The following is a 15,881-nucleotide window of genomic DNA, read 5'->3' as shown; positions in this document are numbered from 1 at the left end:
TCTGTGCTTGTGAACTTGATGTGGGGTCTGAATAAACGTTTTTTTTTTTTCTTTAAGCAATTCGTGTTTGTCAGTGTTGCTCCAGAGTGCAGCTGACTAGAAGAAGTCTAACGTGCATATTCATGACCTGTCTATATTTACACCCATTGTCTTTTTAGACTCTTTTTTTACACAGGCTTTTTTGCTAAAGTTGAAAATCAAGTGTGTTATGTATGATGTGCTTGTCCAACCAAACCAGCCTGTGGTGCATCCCAGTGAAACTAGAATGTGTAGCATTTCATACAGAATTGCAGGAATGAGGGTGCCAAGCTCAGACCGTGTAGGAACACCTGTCCATATGTTAGTGATAAAAAAACCCCAAAACCTTTTGGCACATTGTACTGGCACAAACTCTGAAATGTGAGCTGCATCAAGAAGCTCTGTCATCGTTCTGACTCCTGACCTGAAAAGCTCTCGCCCACCTTAAAGTAGCTAAGCTGCCCACCCTGAAACAGTGAGGCAGGAGAGGAAGGACAAATCCAGCCTGTGTGAAAGGCTATGAACCAGTTACCACTAGCAGAGTCACATCAGTTACTGCTGCAAAGAACAAAGAGCATTCGAAATACTTGCAATTAATATAATTCAGTGATTATTGTTGTTTGTTTGAGGAATTATCTTTCCACAGGGCAGTATAGAGTCAGGTCAGCCTGCCGCCACCGGTAAATGCTGGAGAGTGATGTTGAGCAAATCTGTATGGTTTTAAATCAGACATTTGAGTTTGTGAAGTGAGAGATTCCTTTGCTATTATAGTCACTGCACACAACAAAACAAAAATGAAACAGAGTTTCCCCAGATGTGTGTGAGTGTGTGCATGCATGTGTGTGTTGGATCTTCCTCATCTGACACTGAGTTATTCTTCATCAGCCTGTCAGCTAAATCTACTCACCCTCCTCTGCCTCTCTACTGAAGGGTTTATGTTCCACTATAATCTTCATTCCTGCAGTCTGCCTTCGAACTGAAACACAGCTTCACTTACTCACTTGCACATTCCCTCTCTCTCCCTCTCTCTTTTCTCACCCCTGGCACACACACAAATGCATCATTTACTGTATTTGCTCTATCCTTAAAATTAAGAATCACACCAGCAACTCTAGAATTCACCAAACAATGTCCATCTCATTAAATCATTTTGACTAGGGGCTTAATTGCCTGCTTTATTTCTGTTTCAGAGGTCAGTCTCTGTGGGACAGTGTGGTGGGCACCACTCACGAAAAGCTTTTATATCAACAGTAGTTCAGCGCTAGTTCCACATCGCTCCCAGGGAAAGTCACCTTGACAGCTGCTTTTGATTTCATCCAAACACTCATTTGGCTTTCACAACCAAAGCAGAGTCCTGTGCTGTGGAGAGACAGAGAATTTCATGGGCTGTATGTGTGGCACTGACAGTCCCAAACACGCAGCACAAGACCCCCCCCCCCACCCCATTCCAACACCACAGTAAATACTGAGACTAAGTTCCCCCATTCCATAAAGCCAGTGAACACTGAGACCTCCATCCCAATACACCAGTGAACACTGAGATTGAGACCCCTATCCCAACACACCATTGCATACTAAGACCTCCCATTCTAACAAACCAGTGCACACTGAGATCCCACCATTCCAACACTGTCCTTTCCATAGCCCAACCTATTTACCAATTTGTGTGTTTTTGTTAGAGTGAGAGGTAAAGAGAAAGAGAGCTATATTTAGTGAAAGAGCTGTTTGTTGAGGACCAGATGTCTCCTTGATGATAGTAAAAACTGAAATTTTGACACTCTTGATAATTTTGACTGGACCCCATGAGGACCATATTTTTTGTTGTCTGTGTGTGTGTATGTGTGTGTGTGTTTGTGTGTGGGTGTGTGTGTGTGGCTGTATGTGTGTGTGTGTGTGTGTGTGTGTGTGCGCACATGCACGTGCATTTGTGTGTGTTTTTGTATGCACCTGTGTTTGCATGTTTGTGTTGTATGTTCTGTTTCTCTTTTAGAAGGAGCACTAAGGTGTGAGTTTTCTTTACACAGACCACAGGCATTGCCTCTGTTAGTCTGAGGACAGCAGAGATGGGATCATTGTCCCTGCACTGCACAGGGCCTTCAAGCTTCAGATTGTGGGAGAGATTTCCTTTTGTGGATACCACTGTGCTGTTTTTCTTTTTTTTAGCATCAAAGTATATTCCTGATTTGGATAACTGACATGATTTCTCCACAACAATGCGCATTAGCCTACTTTTCTATTCATCACACAAACAGCCTGTCAGAATCTAAGGATCCTCATCAAACATTGCCGTGATGAAAAGGCCTCGTGCTGGATTAGCAGTGCATTGCCTTTCTTCCTTCACTTCCCATGTAGGTGGAGTTTATAACCCTTTCATGAGTGAGGGGTTCTGTGGTTCTAGAATTCTCTGTGCAGTTCTAGAATTTAGCAATTAACTCCTTTGTTAGCAAATGGTGTCTGTCCATGCTTCATTGAACCACATCCATTTGGTTTCAGTGGTGCCTGCTACCCTTAGGAGCTGGTAATTTTCCAACACTTCTAAGTGCTGTTTCATGAGCAACTTCATAAGCATCATTCTGATGCATCTGTAGTTTCAGAGCAGAACCTCTTTCCTCAGGAGGTGGATAAATGCTTTCATGTTGAACTGAAGGAGATAAAAAGACAAAAGTTTCATGGTAGAACAGAAAGTATATGAGGTTAAGCAGCAGAAAACAGGAGTAGAAACAATATTCTGTGATTTTGAAAGGGTTCAATACCCCGAACAACACTGCTAGTGCTTGATGTCTGCATAACACAATCATTTCATTCTCTTACTATAGCGCAGCACTGAATGACCTACGGTATACACTCCTGCTATTTCTAAGCTCAATTCTCAGAACTCTCTGCAGTCGCATGAAGTGACATCGGATTAAACAAGAGCAGAGTTGCTTGTGTGTGTGTGTGTGTGTGTGTGTACTGGGCTACTCATCGATCTCTGGCTGTATGGGTCCTTCATTAAGGGCTTCTGAAATTTAAATCAGCATTTTTTATGTATGTGTGCCAATTTTATCGAAACCAGAGAAAATTCCATCAGAAACGTGGATGAGAACTTCGACCTGTTTTCTAATGGTGCCAAGAGCCAGGAATCTTATTTCATCTAAACTCATAGAGAGAGAGAGAGAGAGAGAGAGAGAGAGAAAGAAAGAAAGAAAGAAAGAAAGAGAGAGAGAGAGACACACAGACAGAGAGAGAGAGCGCCATTGATTTCATTAGGAGGACGTGTGGAGTGTATTATTGGATGATAAGTGCTTCATAGGAGGTCAACAAGGAATCAATATGAAATGATATTAGCAGCTCCGTATTCATGTGTGCGTGGAGCCCTCAGGGATTCTGCTGAAACTCGCATAGCAATTTGTTCCTGTGGGATGATGAGAACAAAAGAGGGACTAAACATGGCTGTGTCTGTCACTTTGAGGCTGGAGTGAAGGTCTGAACAGGCACCAGATGGAGAGAGAGAACAGAAGAAAGAGAGATTATGCTGCTACTGTTGTCCAGTGACTCTGGTGAACTCCAGAAGACAATGTGATTCTGCCCCCCCCACTTCTCTCAAGATCTGAGAAAGCAAAAGTACTGTTACTACTGTCTCCCCCAACAGTGGTTTATTGTTATATATTCATATAACAAAAGAAAGGTTTGGAGTACAAAGGAAATCTAGACCTACTCAACCAGATTAAAAAGTAGAGCACTGTTTAACTTCATCAACAGCCTGTAGGAAAACAGCAAAATAATGTGTATGGAAGCACTGTACCAGTGTACAAGCTTATATGTGGTCCATATTTGGGGGAATGGGGCCTGAGGTTTTGTTTATGAAACAGAATGATGTTTTACTGTATCCGTCTGAAACCAGAGACGGCGGTACAACTGAGCGTCTATGCCATGTCTTTGAAAGTTTAGCGCTCCAGAACCCAGCTGAGAATGATCAAACATCTAAGGGTATTTACACGACATGTGCAGTGACATTTGCATGCACTGCATATGACAAAGAGCGCAGTAGAGAGAATGAGCATATGAGGCAGCATTCTCAGCCTGTGTTGCCTGTCTCTGATTAATTAAAAGTTTTTGTAAGGAAAAACCTCACAAGAAATGTAGATATGATTATGGTAATGATCGTAATACTTATATATGAATAGGTTTATTAAAAATGACATCCTATTGATGGCTGTACAAACAAAGGCTAATAAAAGTCTTTCATCTGAGGGCTGGTTGACACGTCTCTGCTGGCATTCTCGTGAATCTTCAGCACAGGGTGGATCACTGCATTCTGGCAGCACCAATTTCCTTCTTAAACTAAATCTTTTCTGTGAAGACTGGGGACATTTAGTTGGATGTGTCTGTCCAAAAACATGCAAATTTCCCAAAACATTCTTTAGGATTTGCTTGTCATTCCTAGGATCTAGGAATGGAGGACAGCGGAGTGAAGATGTTTGTGAAAGGTTCTTACCTCCGGAGGAGCCGTGAAGTCTGTTTAAAGCATTGCGGGTGAGTGACATGGTAGTCATGGCTGGGGGAGGCCCCTGGACCTGGCGGGGTGGTTCAGAGGTGGATGTACACATCAGCCTAATCCCCCATTGTCCTGTGCAGAGACCTGCTCCCTGGAGGGGCTCCAACTGCAGCAAATATGCAGCTTAACTGTGTCGGGATAGAGGAGTGCTATTGTGAAGAAGAGGATATGGCCCTCGTGCCCAAAGCTTTGCCCCAGCCACTGTCTCCCAACACAGAAATGCAGCTTTGTTTCGCTCGTAAGCCTCGTCTGCGCAAAGCCTCAGCCTGCTGAATCGCTCCCGGCCAGGGCGGAACAGTGTCGCATGTCTCATCAAGCAGAGCAGATTTCTGCAACGCGAACAGATGCTTGTGTTCCAAGCTGATTCCTCAGCTAAGAGACAATTTGAAGGCCAATAGCAAAATGCAAAGCCATTAAGTTCTTTTGACTTCAACAGTTTGAAAGGAACTTGCTGGGCAGAGTATTGATAATCCATTCTAATTCTGATGATGGATGCTAGGCATGTCTAGTGCCCATTCCCCTGCTATTAAACAACAACAACAACAACAACAAACATTTAAACTTAGACTAAATGAAAGCTATGTATTTTTTTGTTTTCTTTCTGGTATTCTTCAATGTGCTTTCAGCTTTTACCTGCCAGTCAGCTCATTCATAGTGATATTGTCTATTGTGTTCCCTCTTGTTTTGAAATGTTTATTTTATAATGCATTTTTGTTTTATTCAAATGAATGACAAAGAAAACCTAATTTAAAGCCTGCAGAGCAGAAGTCTGGTAAACAAGCAGAAAATGTTATTCAACAATCTCTGCTTCCTTTCTTCAAATCTAAGAGCAGAGGGTAGAGCGGTCTTGAAAGAAAGTGCTAAAATCGAACCAAAATGGCTTTCACGACCTTTAGGCTCTGTGACTGGATGTTTAGTTTAGTATTCATTTTCATTGGCTCTTTCAGCTAGTTAGCATGTGTTCTATTTCATCACTTTTTAAAGCCTCATTAGCACTTCTAATGCACAGGTTTGAGGTATTAAAAAAGCAGTTTGTGTGAGTTGTGCTCGAGTTAAGCAGCACCCAGACTAATATAGTACCCAGACTAACCCAGCATCCAGACTAACATAGTACCCAGGTTAACCTAGCATTCAGACTAACACAGTGCCCAGACTAATGCTGTGCCCAGACTAACACAGCGCCCAGACTAACACAGCACTGAGGATAACTACAGCATCCATTGGACATCGGCCACCACCACGGACGGACTCCCCGTGCTCTTCTACCATGGCTCAGACACAGACCACAACATCATCAGGACAGAGACAGTGGAGCAGAGAGAGTAGAAGAAAATGAATGAGCACACAGACCGACTTCCTTTAGGGTCAGTGTGAGGATCTGCTGCAAGTGTTTTCGCGGCAGAGATGTGTTTGATGCAGGGCTGTCTACACAAGCATGAAAATAGGACATCCAGTGTAGCATGCGTGAAGGTGGTGGGGAGGAGGTGGAGGGGGTTGGGGGAGGAGGGAGGAGGTGAGCGATGGGGTCCGCTGCCTAATAGTTGAACACAGCAGCTGCTCCATGCTCACTGCTCTTGCATGTATATTCAAAATGCATTAGCCAGTATGCTTGTGAACAGGACAGAACTGAACTGTAGAAAAGGCAAAGCTAGATGTTGCGCTGTGATGATTTTCCTCCACACTGAGCCTCAGAGACCCTGGCCAAAAGAGTGTCATCAGCTCTTTAGGGCCTGTTGCTTTATATGATGCAAAAAAGTTTCCCAGAGATCCTTCCATTTTGGGAAGAAAATTTCGAAATCGCTCGAGTGTGAACAGTCCTAAAAGTTGCAAGAAGGAAATGAGCATGGTGGCTAATGTAATGCAATATTATTCAGATGCAGAGAAACAGAACCTTTGAGACTATTTGGTCTCAGGTCGTGTTCCATGGAGGGTTTCCCTCACTCCCTCCTCCTTGATTGTATCTTGCCTAATTATCTGTGTGGGTAACGAGTTCATTACTGTTGTGCTGGTGGCTCTGCTGCCCTTTCACCCAGAGGAGGAAGATTAACAGCTTGAGATCTCCCACACGCGGTAAATACTGAATGCCTGCCACGTCTGACAGGCAGCGTCCCCGTAGCTGGAGATTAATTTCAAATTTACCAAATTCATACTTGTCCCTTGGCAGGCTATGATGGCCTCTTCCTCTCCCTCTCTCTCTCTCTCTCTCTCTCTCTCTCTCTCTGAAGAGGTTTTAAAATAGGCTGATGTAATAACGGTATCTTAAAACTCAATGTCTCTCTGCTTCTCTGTGTTCCGTTCTGACATGATGGGGCCTCTTCACACGGTTCTTCCCTTCCCTGGTGCACTAGAGGATTGGTGCGATCTTCACTTGATGATCAGCAGTGGGTGGAGTGGGGTTTTATCTGCTGCTTTGCTGCACAAGGCACACACACACTCACCAGCTCTGATCTACGGTTCCCTACTTGCATTTCAGCTGGCTGCTGCTCTCCTCATACCCACCATATTCATTTCTGTTTTTTACATTTAGCAGACACTCATGAGTGACTTACAAGCATGTTATAGATGCAGGCAAATATAGTGTTAGGATTGGTATTATAGGTAGAGCAAAGAACACTTGTCCAGATGGGGTTTGAACATACCCATACCACTATACTAACCATGTCCTATGTAATGCAGACACACGTGCACATGCGCATACAATCTTTTCCATATTAAGGTTTATTTAAAACTTATTTATTGTAGGACTACAAGTCTGTAGATTTTCTGAGAAAGATTTGATTAAAATGAAGTTGTATTTTCTTTTAACAGGTGTTCATTGTTTATGCTGAGGTTCAAAGCAGATGTTTCTCTTGTTCTTTTGCATGTTCCTTTCAGTACCACATCAAGACTCATCAGCTTGCTTTGCATTTGAAGTCTTTTGTCCACTTAACATTTCCGTACACTAACCATGTCAGCTGCATCCATCTATATTATGCAATGTACAAATCCTTACTGGTTGCACCCACACACAATCTATAGCCTCAAAACATGAAGCACAGCTCTTAGGCACGTTTTAACACAGCTCTGGCAGGAGGTAGAAATATTGCTCGCTGTTTGAAGAGTGCTGATGCGTAGACAAAGTGCCAGAGAAGAGAGCACTATTTTTGGCCATGTAGAGATAAGCTTGCTTGGTGCCTTCCCAGCTGCCTTCCAGAGGGGTGCAGGTCAGCCAGCAGCGATTGTGAACTGAGCAGAGAGCTCTGATGTGCAGCAGGTCGGCGCCCTCAACTCTCCCACACCCAGTGCCTCACAAGACCCCTGACTGCTGGTTCTCCGGGGCCCCAGATATGACTCACAAAATGATACGGAGATGTGAGACACAGGATCAGCGTGCTGTGTGATTGGGCTGTCAGAAGAATTGCTTTTCGGACAGCCCTGAGATGTATCCATTCAGAAAGAAGCGTGTTGTATGTTATATCTGCTATAATGTGGCCCTGAATGTCTGCGGTCACTGTAGCTTTCGCCCTGCCTGTGGTGAAGAGCTGTACAGGCATGGAGTGTTAGCCGTGCTCACTGCCAGACACTCCCACCCAGAGCACATCAGCCTCCTCCTCACTAAACCGCTGAATACCTCTTAATAATAATAATAACTTTATTTATATAGCACCTTTCATTCAGTAGATAATGCTGTACGAAGTTGCTTACTGCATTTACACACATTAGCACATTACACACAAGACACTCCAAATGAAAATGATCACCACAGCATAGTGAAAGTAAAATTATTTCCATCTTTTCCTTGACTTGTAAATGTAACTGCACCTTTGCTTATTCTAGGCTACATCTAGTAACTTCACATGTGCTTGGCATTTGTCGAAGCTGTACAGGCAGCCCACAGACCAACAGTCTTGATTCTAAAGCAGGGCTGTAATGCTTCAGTGTGAGTGACCAAACCCACATGTTCAGCTCTACATATGTCCCACCTCCTCCCAATGGCATGACTGTGTTTAACTCATCTTGGTGGGACACTCAGGCACCAGCACAACTGAAGTAGACTGTCTGCTCTTAATCCACAGGCTAAACTCACTCTGAACTGCTAAAAGCTTTGTGGTGTGTGAGAGGGTGTGAGGGGGTGGTTTACAGTGTATCAATCTGCAATTGTAAGAGCGTAGCTGATTACACCACTATGGAAATTGTATGGAGAGACGAGCACCATCTTTGCCATTAACAGACATCCAAGGTCACACTTAGAATATTTAGAAGCAAGAAGAATGGTTGCAACAATGTAATGTTTATTCTAATGAACATAGAAATGTATTAAAGTTAATTAACAATAACAATTAATTTTCCATTGACAAGTGTATTTTTACTTTGTATTATTACATTTCAAATGTTTCAGTTTTATTTATTCAGTTAAAGTCAAAGATAAAAATGGAAAGGGGACGTAAGGACCAGCAGGACTGTGGGTCACCATGGGGAAGCAGACTCTGTAGGGAAAAGTTCCAGAACCTCTCACACCACACAGCCAGGTAATCCAAAAACAGCACAGAGTCCTGGTATGTCACCTTCAGGGGACACTAGCCTCCAGAGTAGGCCACTCAGCTCCTACTATCTTAATAGGAACAATAGACCAAAATCCAGTTAGTGAGCCACTGAAATAGATTCCCAAAAGTGAGCGAGGAAAGGTGCTGTGCTAGCTGAGAGCGGGACCACACAATCAGTGGATTACACTTCCAGCACCTGAAGCACTCTCATCCATTGGTCACAGTGTGGAACACATGCAGATACACTGTGAGCATCTGGTCATTTACTTGACATGCTGCGAATAATAGGGAAAAGAAGTTTAAAAAAATACATTTCGGCACATGAGTAAACTACTGTAAATGGGCACAGTAGTCTATGATAAGTGCAAAGGACAAATAACAAATGAGGTGCAATCATGAGTCTGCTCATCCTGATAATGAAAAATCATGGAACAGAGCAGCAGGGACTGCAAGCTCAAATGAAATGCATAGGGAGACATGATTGGGAAACACCAATAAGCAAGGGAAAGCACTGAATGGTCTGCACCGGTCAACATTTACTGAAACCAGCTACAAATAAGCACAAGTAAGTGAGAAAATGCATGAAGTGTGGGGAAAAAAATCCTTATGTAGAGGGAAAGCGCACATTTTGCTAGGCTGTGTTTTGATGGAGCGCTGGGCTCCATATGGTAATGTACTGCATGTGTGCATATTTCAGCTGCATGGAAGTGTGATCTGAGTCCCTGTTCCACAGATAATCTCCCATCAGACCCACCTGTAAACTCTGTGATGCTCTGGGCCTCTGCATGTCGTGTGTATGCAGGACTATGAGAGGAAAACTGGACTGCGATGCCCAGGCAACTTCATGTTAAAGAAGTGAAGCCTTGCCAAATCGATATGTACACAGAGAAGCTATGAACTGCCTGATTGATGAGTCACGCTAAACTACATTACTACAAAATTCATCTGAAATTGTAAATCCCATCCTGTGATCAGCATGAATCTGTCATGGTTTGTGCTCTGGATTCGTATTCATTCCACTGCTGGTGAGTGTTCCACTTTCCCTGACCGAGACATTTTGTCACCTGAATCTGGGAAACACTGGCGATAAATTTGCTTGGATTTTTCTTCTTTCCCCAGTTCAGCATGAGGAATAAGAAAGGCGGCGGTGAGGGGGTGGTTTTTTTTTTTTATCAGCCCAAACCCTGGGGTGAAGCTAGTGTCCCTCACTTCTGCTTCCCTATAGCCAATGATTCATCAGTGGCGGAAAATAATGACCATGGATGATTACACTAGTGTCCTGAGCTCGTGCCAGGTGTGACCTGAGGAGACGGATGGGGAGATTATTCTAGGGCTGTAGAGGGTAGGAGAACTGGGCGTGTGAAATCCAAAGAGGAATCTGTCTCTGACTCTGTCTACAGATATCTGCATGAAGCAGTTTGTCATAGCTCCACTCTGCCCTTTGGGCGGAGAAGGGAACAGAAGTATTCTTTGGCTGTTGCATTGCGAAGGGTAGCTGGCCTGCTGGGTAGCGGGGCTGAGGGCAGGGGCCGGGGGGGCTGGGGTGCTTGGGCAAGTAGGGTGGGGGAAGTGGGTGGGGTAACTTGAGCTGGATACATGACCGGGGAACCATGGGGGAGAACTGTAAATCAGACCTTGCTAGCAAAGGCCAGACGGTAGAGTGGCTTTCACGGTGCAAAGTCTCTGTGTGTGTGTGTGTGTGTGTGTGTGTGTGTGTGTGTGTGTGTGTGTGCATTCATGATGTTGATGCATGAACTCCAAAGCCGTTGTGTGTCTGGCCCCTGCACTCGGAAAACAAAGGGATCCTTTGCCGTGGATGCACTGCTGGTCAACGTGCCTCAGTGGAAAAGGAACGGATTGACTCTTCTCATAGTTCTTGGGGGAGTCGCTTCATGCCGGCTGAATGAATGCTCTTTGTGAGAGTGTATCCGTGCCTCTGGTGCTCTGTCTGTCAGCCCCATCACCCTGCAGCCCATCATTCCCGGAGCCTCATCACTGAAATGGCTTTTTAATGTAACTGAGCGTGGATAATTCTTCTACACATTACAGCAATCAATAGAGGATGGACACACTCCATCTAGACCATATAATTACAGGCCTCCAATAAGGAGGTGGTGTAATGTCAGAGGCACTGTCACCAATAGTGCAGCACTCAGGAGCGTAGCTGTTTTATGCTCTTAAACTCTCATTAGTTTACTCAGCACACTGCCAGCAGGCACCTCATCAGAGCAGGTGTTTCCCAAGAAGCCCACAGTGCAGAAAGGTTCCTTGGCTCCACTTTCCATTTTGCTCGCGCCTCCCCCCTGGCCGAGTTCTGAGGGCAGCAGGTACCATCTTCAGATTGACTCGTGACCTGGCTGATCTGTGGTATATGAGTGAGAAAGCCAGTGCCGTGTCGAAAAGAGCCTGTAATGCACTGTGCCGCACCCAGCAAAAGAAAGGCAACACATGCTTGTGTTCAGTCCACACCTTTGATGTTTTGTGTGTGTGTGCGCATGTGTGTGTGTGTATTCAGTTCAGTTGTCTTTGTGCAGCACTTTTCACAATAGGTATTGTCACAAAGCTGCTTTGTTGAGCTCAGTGGCCCGGCCCTGCTGAGCTAAAGGCGACAGTTGTGAAAGACAGAGAGAGAGAGAGAGAGAGAGAGAGAGAGAGAGAGAGAGAAATACAGAGAGTGAGCGAGTAAAAAACCATCCCTGCAATACGATAGAGGCAGAACTGTGGGGATTCAGGAGGATGAAAAGCTTGAGTCTCTCCTCTGGGCACCAGCAAGCACCGACTGAACAAAGCTTAACCAGGACTAATTATGGACGTAAAACCCAATACACGATGACAGAAAGAGAGGTAAGGAGAGAGAGGAGTCGGTCTCCCCTGTCAATGGCAGAAAAGGATTGTGGGTAGGAGGGTGAATGCAGGCTGATGAAGACACTAAGGCATAGACAGGTTACTTTGTGTGGATGTTTATGGTGCAAAATGGAAGATGCAGAATATGCTATTGGATGGTATACAAGAAATGACATTCTAAATCTTTGTCTTAACTGAAACTGAGGCTTAGGGGTCTTAAACATCAAATTATACAAGTAATGGGGTTTTGCCTCTGCTACTCAGTGGAAAGTGAATGTTGGGGCCCATATGGTAATTTGGTTTCATCCAAACATTAGCAACATTTGTACATTTGTACACAGTCACATTCACATAACTGCTCCATAAGAACACAAACAAGATCTGTGGTGATGACTGAATCATTTATTGTTAATTCCATTTCTGATGAGCTTTTAATGATTGCTTAGATTTAAAAATAATTATCTTTAACATTATGTAGTAGTGTCATGGAGTTTTACAGATGTAAGTGTTTATCATTATGCATTAGTAAACACACTAACCTCCATGTACACAAGTGTATACATGTTTGACTGTGTGGGCATGGGTGTGTACAAATAGGTGTGTCTGTGTGTGGGCATATAATTGTGTGTGCAAACATGTATGTATCTGCTTGGATGTCTGCATGTTTGTATGAAGTGATTGACACTTCATGTCACGGATGTGATGCTCTTTGGCCCTGGATAGCAGCAGCAGTTCCATCGCATGCATGCACACAGTCAGCAGTCAGAAAGACACACACCCAGCACTTTACCCACTTCAGTGTTGTATTGCACACTGCGGTTCTTTGTGGCTTCTTTACAACAATAGGGAAGGAAAGTGCCACTTCCAGTGTAAAGAATCATTTCCTTAAGGACAGTCATACAACCAAAACAAAGACAAAAACAGAGAACAATATATATGACAGAATGGCACGGAAACATGGAGAATACAGACACAAGACTTTGCAAAGTCTGACCAAAAACAGGAAAGTGTTTGTGTCAAGGTTAATTGATGATGAAATGAGCTGTCAGGGCTTGGCAGGGGGGTGGTGTAGCGTTCCGTGGATGGAATCCAAGGGTATTTCTTTTCCCATGAAAAGTGAGTTTTTGGATGCAGGGCTTCTTCCTGTAATGCAGGGTCTTCTCCAGTAGGATGACACACTGTTTCACACTTTCAGAGGAAACAATTGCCAGCAGCACACCGGCTGCCTCATTTAAACGCAGCAAATAAAAGGTTGTTTTACGGAGATGCAAATTTCACTACCACTCTAGGAGAAAGTGTGAGTGGCAGCTATAAATGAAGGGTCAAACCGAGCTGCTGTAATCTATCTGAAGAAATGAATCAAGTGAGGCCCAACACAAGGAAACATGAAAGGAAACTGCAGAGGGAATTTCATAAAGCGGCCATGGTCCATATTATTTATTGAAGTCCTGTGATAAAGCAGAATTATTAAAAATGCAGCTAAATTCAGAAATAAAGGGTCTCTGTGAGGCATTGGGTGACCACATTATATTCCCCAAAGCACAGCACTGTGTTGGATGCCAGAATCTTGTTGCAAGACATGAGTGTTTTATTGTGGACTGTGCTGGTGGTGTGGGCTGCGGGCATGGCAGCATGCTCTGGGCCTGAGAAAAACTCACTTCTTCTGGCACATTTATTGGCCTTTTTCTTGGACCCCTGGGCGATTTACTGCATTGACTGACTTCCTCTGTCTTACACAGACGGCTGTCTTGCACAGATGTGCCTATACGCAGATAATGTTGCACCTTCCCATACACATCTGTCTCTGCTCTAACAGACTCTTTACTCTCTCCTTAACTCCAGAGCTCTCTTTCCTTCTCTTTCTGATCACAGTGCATCTAGCAGAGGTTCCAACTCCAGGATCTGCAGTGGGTGTGCAGTGACATGAGAGCAGCTAATGCAGGTAAGCTGCGGAGCCTGAGCACATTTCAGCCAGATGCCATCATTACCTGCACCTCACTGTGAACAGGGCCTTCACCACAAACCATCACATTTGTACAGCTCATCCCTACTCTGGCCAATGATTGCGTTTACAAGTGCAGTGCCTTTTTTTACTTCCTAGGGTCTGACTTCTTTCATTTAGTGAGTGTGTGAAAGAGAGAGAGAGAGAGAGAGAGAGAGAGGCAGAGAGAGAGAGAGAGAGAGAGACACACACACACACACACACACACACACACACACACACACACACACACACACACAGAAAGCTAGAGTACACAAGCCCTCATGTGTCTTAGAGGAGATTTAGAGTCCCCAAACTCACCACATACCTGCTGCCCACAAGGGGCAGATCTTTTAGCCCCTTTTCACACAGCAGAGGCGCACACTCCCAACACATATGCACGCACACACACACACACACACACACACACACACACACACACACACACACACACACACACAGAGACACACACACACACCTCAGCATTCATTCTGGTAGTGAATGTTTATGTATAACTCTCTTCGCTTCATGATATCTAAGCAGAGTAGTAATATGAATCTGTAGCTTTGTGAAACCATAGTGATGTCTCTTTTTTACTATTTTTTTAACATTATATTTATTTTTCTTAAATTTATTTAACTTTTACAAGTGAATGATCATAACATGACCTAGCTATGCACAAAAACTAAAAACATAGAAACGCACACAAAAAATACTGCTACAGTTAGAACAAATGGGAGACAGTTCTTTGGAAGGCCTCAGCTAACAAACATAGATTCAAATGCAACAGGGTTGAGCAGTGGTGGTAATGGGGGTGAATGAGTAGGCCAGTGTTAAGTAGGCTGTTGCATAAGCTTAAAAAAGAAAGAAGGAAAGAGGATACAGAACACTGCAGCTCAAACAAACTGAAATCAGGTTACCTCATAACCTTCTTCTGCTTTGATGTCTACATTTGAAATAAAGGATGAGGACAAATTCCAAATCTCTTAAAATTTAGGTTGCTTGTCTTTCAATATACATGTTATTTTTTCCCATTGACTAACAAGAAGCCATAATCCTTAGCCATTGTAGAGTGCTAGCCATGCCTCCCTGTTCTCTTCTGAAATAAAGCTATTATGTGATTCACTTCTAAAATACATATATCATTTAGATTATGATCGCTGCTTTCAATAACAAGACTGTCAGGGAAATTCCCAAAAAATACAGACTTCAAAGGTAACTACAGAAGGCATCTGAAACATAAATTGAGACACGTCTTTCCAAAGAAACACACCACTACTCCACTATAATAGAACTGCACTTGCAACTTTGTGGCTGAACATTGGTTGGATGTTTCAGGGATATTCCCATTGAATGTGTTAAGCCTTGCTGGAGTGATGTACATTCTTGTAATTCAGTTCTATTTTTGGCTGTTTATGGTTTGTGTTTGAGCATCTAGACATATGTTCTTTTGAACATCTGAGGGGATATCAACTTCCAATTCTTCTCTCCAAGAAGATTCAGAAGATTCTCTAGAACAAGATGTGAACATATACAATAAATATATTAGACCTGAAAATTGAGAGGCTGGATTCGTTTGGAATGCTGAACTTTGTTGCCATATTTGTGAAATACATTAACATATTTTATTCATATAAATCCTCCATCTTCTGTAACCCTTTTCCAGCTATGTATGTACTTCACACCATACAATAAACCTATTTATCATGGAATTACATTCTTGAATTTTTAAGAGCTTTAATGTCTACTGAGTATAGATACAAATTAAAACATTTTGACAGAGACATTGTTTGTCACCAAGCTGGAACAAACTCAGAAGAGAAGTAATACATAAACTGTGCTACCTGTAGCATTGATGCAAAAATTACATGAAAATGTTAGTACTGTAAGTGATCACAAGGCACTTTTAAAACATGATTAAAATCATACATTTTGCAAAATTATGGTGATAACTACTGCCAGTTTAGAAAATACTGCT

General features: G+C 43.3%; 1 long non-coding RNA gene across 6 annotated transcripts in view; it reads left to right on the top strand.

The window, feature by feature from the left end:
- The window catches only part of LOC145653917 (uncharacterized), a 49,984-nt gene extending 34,384 nt beyond the window's left edge, over positions 1–15,600 (top strand). For 4 of the 6 annotated variants that reach the window (XR_014120167.1, XR_014120162.1, XR_014120165.1 and 1 more), the window contains one exon: positions 13,795–15,600. This is a non-coding gene — a long non-coding RNA (uncharacterized LOC145653917). The remainder of the gene's footprint in view (positions 1–13,794) is intronic. The other 2 variants (XR_014120163.1, XR_014120166.1) reach the window with 1 other exon arrangement.
- The last annotated feature ends 281 nt before the right edge of the window (positions 15,601–15,881 follow it).

This window comes from Electrophorus electricus, chromosome 26 (genome assembly GCF_041902795.1).
Source record: "Electrophorus electricus isolate QZ-2024a chromosome 26, ASM4190279v1, whole genome shotgun sequence".
NCBI classification, from domain to species: Eukaryota; Metazoa; Chordata; class Actinopteri; order Gymnotiformes; family Gymnotidae; genus Electrophorus; species Electrophorus electricus.
This window is presented reverse-complemented; position numbering and strand designations above follow the sequence as displayed.